Raw genomic sequence first — 5,000 nt, 5'->3', positions numbered from 1 at the left:
AAGTATTTCATTAAATATTTATTCTAACCTTAAATTTAACTTTAGAGTTGAACACACGAACACCAAGGAAAGAAGCACAGATGTCAGCACTACAATGGCATGTTATACCAGACAGCCGAAACACTTTGGTAGAGCACGCCAACTATCAATTTTTTATTTCACATTTGGCTGTTTTTTGTCTAGCTTTTCGCGGCTAGGAGTCGCTGTCATAATCGAAGTCACGATCTGATTATAGGACGTTAAAAAGTCGAGGAAAAAAAACAAGCACTAGCAGTGTAGTATCAGGAGTCAAAGGATTATTAGGAGTTAGTTCCCCTCACATCTGTGAGGTAGACTGGACCAGTGTAATACTTCGCTTAGATAATCAGCACGTCTGGGTGCTTATAACTGTGGCCCGAAAGGGGTGAACAAGGTATATGCGACAATGAAACAGTTCTGACTGCTATGCACATGTTCCCTTCAAATCCATTGGTTGACTCTTCCAGCCTCACTTTAAGCTTACTTAATCAAAGCTTGTGACTGCTTATGGAGTGGCCCGATTGGGGCGAACAGGCTATTTCTGTGGCAATGAAACGGTTTTGAAGGTTAGGCATAGTCTATTGTTCATTGGTGATTATGAACGTCTTTTTACATTTAATTTATTAGGTTTACGTCTATGGGTGAATTTGACTGCGACAATGCTTCAAAATTAGGAAGGGAAGCAGTGATTATTTGATTATATAGACGCTTCGCCTCTGGGTCATACCATGAGCGTGCAAGACATATTAAGCACGTTTCGTTTGTTAGGAATTAATTTTGAATGTTGCCTGGGTAGCGGCCGAAGCCTACTCTTTATCGATTTGAGGACCACTGGTGAAATCTTAATGTGCGCAACTTGCACACGGGACCGCCGAGATTTTTGCGCCCCAATCCGAGAAAGCTGGGTGTTTAATCTTACCTACCCTAACATTAGGAATGTGGCTGAAAGGCAGCAGTACGAAGGAGCGATTGAGTAGCTGTAGAAAGGCAGCAGAAAGAATCGGGAGCCCAAAGGAGGGGGAAAATGGGGGGGGGGGGCAGAAAGTGAAGACGACCCGCAGACGACAGAACTTGATTAGAGAGCAGGAAAGGAGGTGAAAGAAGGACAATCCTATTATAAAGAAGAACATTTTCCGTCACAGTCAGGATTCGAACCCGGGGCCTATTGAATAAGAAGAGGCCAACACCATAACCTGTAGACCACGAGCGCCTTCTAAATACTTCTTTTTGTGATCTTCGAAATCCAGGAAGAAAAAAAAAAGTCATCCGTGACGTATTTTGATAACTTTGATACGCCGGTTCCGATTTTGATATTACTTTTACCTTTAGACGCAGTTTTCAAAAAGTTTACAAACGAGAATTGTATCACCAGCGGGCGGCAGACAGTCCCATGGCCGGATGCACAAATTCAGGCTATTTGTTTGTTGGTTGTTGTTTTTGTTTTTTTTGGGGGGGGTTGTTGTTGTTGTTGTTGTTTTAGTAAGATGTTATGGCACTAGCAACTAGCAACAGCATAAGGTCATCGCCAAGGGATGGATGTCAACAGAGAGGTCCTTACAGGGAACCAGGCTTACTCTGCTCACTCTAGCCTCAACAGCACAAAATCTGCTTCGACTATAAAGGCACCCTGGAAATAGCAGTTCACAAGAGGGTGATAAATATACAAAAGAAGTAGAGGAAACTTGACGATAGCAAGGATGAGGAAAGAAAAGCAGCTATTCCTGATTTTTGTTGCAGCCAACGTCTGTCACGTCTGCAGTCTGTCTCGTCTGCGGCCCGCCGACGACACAGTTTTCATTTCTGAACATATTTTTATAATCAAGATAGCACCATGTATTATTTTCTTATCACACAAAGGACGGACAACTGTCAGTTTTATCTGAACGTGTAATAGGCCTACGTGAACAACCTTTAGGCCCCTTTCTCACTAATCCAAGTTCCATAAATCCTCTTTGAAATGGTCACTGATATATTCCATACGATGCTTGTAAACTGAAGCATCGCGTCATAAAATCGGTTCGTTCTTTTAATAAATCACTCTGTATTTCGAAGAACACGTAAAACAAGCATTTTTATCATGACTGCATCAAGTGCGTTTCGTCAATGTGTTGTCAGTGGTCGCACTTGTCATTTCATTTTGTTTTATTTTTTCTCGGAGCGTGTGCTAGCAAAATGATCGGCCGCAGGCCGGCCGGCTAGAGACAGAACTTTGTTTCAATTATACGAGTGATACCCTAACCCTATTTACAGGAACTGGAAACAGTATAACAATAATCATATTGGTCGTCGTTATACTAGATTTATACTTCTATTCAAATTCAAGTCTTTTTCCTCAGTTGTAATTTTGAAAGAGTTGCTATGCATTTGAGGGGAATAAACCGCTTGTACCAGTGTCTGTGGTGTGGCGGTTAGGCTCTTTGCCGTCGGACGCAGAGTTCAAATCTCATGCGGGGAGGATTGAAATCATGAGTCTTGATCTTTCTGCTAGGACGTACTATCCGTTCCGACGGAGATCGGCCCTGACAAGCAGAGTTGACGCCCGTATTTTAGATAATAAAACTGTGTCGACGGGGAAGAAAAAAACTATACCGGGTAGACAAGTAGTCTAATTCAGTTTGCATCTTTAAAAGAGATCATTTGTCAGGTTGTTATCTTTATCTTTGTTCCCTAATAATTGCCAATAAGCCTATGTGGTTTTCAAAAGATGGTCCCAAATGTTGGTTGAATCGAGAACGTGGAGTGTAGATATATATCTGTGACAATATTTTAGTAATACCATTTGTGTCCTGGGTAAGCATTTTTTAAAATCAAATAAACCACGAGATGAGAACGTCATTTATTCTGAAATCCCCTTTGTACAAAGACAAGTGTTCTCAGTTGAGAGACCATGCCTTCAAGAATTCTCGGGTCATGTTAACAAAGACTTAAGGCGGCTCTCGTGATCGAGAGGTTACGGTGCTCGCCTCTCATTCAATAGGTCCCTGGTTCGAATCCAGACCGCGACGGTAAAATGTTCTCCTTTCACCTCCTCTCTTACTCAGTCTAACAATGTTCTGTAGTCTGCTTTCGTCTCCACTTTCTGCCCCCATCCCCTCACCTCCTTTGCCCCCTCTTCTGGGATGCTGGCTCTTTCTGCAGCCTTTCTACTACTACTCCTTGGCTCTGTCTACCTGCCGTCTTTCAGCCACACCCCTGATCTTATGGTAGGAAAGATATAACACCTAGCCTTCTGGGATAAGGGCAAACAATCTCAGAGGTCCCGTGCACAAGTTGCGCACGTGAAAGATCCCTTGTTGGTCCAAAATCGAAAATAGTAGACTTAGGTCGCCACACTGGCAAAATTCAAAATTTCCTACCAATTGAAAACGTTTAATGTATCCCGCGCGTTATGATGACCTTGTGTATTTGCGAGCTCTAGGTATTTCAGCTAGGATGCAACCCTCTCAATCTCAACCCGGGTTGGCCTTGACAGGCAGGGCCGAAGGCCCACCTCCTAAATGATCTAAATTGTATTGATGGGGGCGTAAAAAAACACACCTAAACACCTACATTTGAGAAAGGAAACATTAACAAACATGGTAGAATTTTGCCCCCTTCGGCCCAGTGAAAAGGTATATGAGTATCAGCAAGTTTGCTTCAGGTGTTTCACAACCTCAACCCAAGTTACTATCAGTCTCAGACTTTGGTCTGGGGAATCTTGTGGCCTACAGGTTAAGGTGTTCGCCTCTCATTCAAAGGCCCCGTGTTCGAATCCGGGTAGCAATGGAAAAATTTTCTTCTCTAAAATTCTCTCCTTTCACCTCCTTTCCTGCTCCCTAGCAATGTTCTGTCGTCTGCTTTTGTCTCCACTTTCTTCCCCCACCCCCTCACCTCCTTTGCCCCCTCCACTGGGCTTCTGACTCTTTCTGCAGTCTTTCTGCTGCTACTCCTTGGCCAAAGCTGTCTTTCAGCCACAAGCCCTGATCTTCTGGTAGGAAAGATCTACACTTAACCTTCTCGGACAAGGGTGAAAAATCTCGGAGGCCGGTGTGAAAGCTGCGCACGTTAAAGATCCCTTGGCGATCTACAATCGATAAGAGTAGGCTTCGGCCGCCACCCGCGCAAAATTCAAAATTTCCTAAGAGACAAAATGTTTAATGTGTCCCATGCGCTCATATGACCTTATGCAGTTGCGAGCGCTGTAAAAAAACTTACCAAAAAACCAAACAAAAGTTTGGTTGCGTAGAGAGAAGGAAAAGAAGCATATCAAGAAAAAGAGAAAAATCTAAAGAAAGGTTAAACAACTGTATTAGTGACATAATATGTTTTATTTCGTTGACTTCAATGTACAAAAAATGAGTTGGTACATGACTGATATATGAAATAGGGATGATTGACTTTTCATATGTACAATGTACAGTTACAATATTTTAGCCACAACTCCAGGAAAACACATAGCATAGCCTTCTCAATAAAACAATATACTGACAGGCACAGATAACTCCAACACGTCAAGGATTGACAATATGTCTTTGACACACACCCATAATTCCTGTTCACCGATAATAAATTTTTAAAAAAAGAGATATATCAGTTGGGGAATGGCAAAGTGAATGAGATATCCGTGAATTTTTGTGTCCATTTGGCTGCAAAATTTGGTGGGGAAAAACTTCCACTCACATCCACTTTGTGATAAAGCACAATCCTGCCGTAAGCTGACAAAATAACGTTTTTCACTTTGGTGCCATTTTTTTACCTTTGCTAAATCGAAAGCCCGATCAGTTACTTTACTTGAGTGCAAAAATCAAAGTGAAATTGTGACTAGTTTTTTTTAATGAAATGGAATTAAAATTTCGGAATCACTCTTATTTTTAAATGGTTATGCTGACAAAAAAAAACCTCCTTTTCTCGAAACTACTGTGGAGACAAAAAGGCATTTTGTCAGCTTACAGCAGAAAAAGAAACAGGAAATTTAAAAACTTTTTAGAAAATAAAATATAGGG

This window comes from Aplysia californica, unplaced genomic scaffold (assembly GCF_000002075.1).
Source record: "Aplysia californica isolate F4 #8 unplaced genomic scaffold, AplCal3.0 scaffold00504, whole genome shotgun sequence".
Taxonomy (NCBI): Eukaryota; Metazoa; Mollusca; class Gastropoda; order Aplysiida; family Aplysiidae; genus Aplysia; species Aplysia californica.
This window is presented reverse-complemented; position numbering follows the sequence as displayed.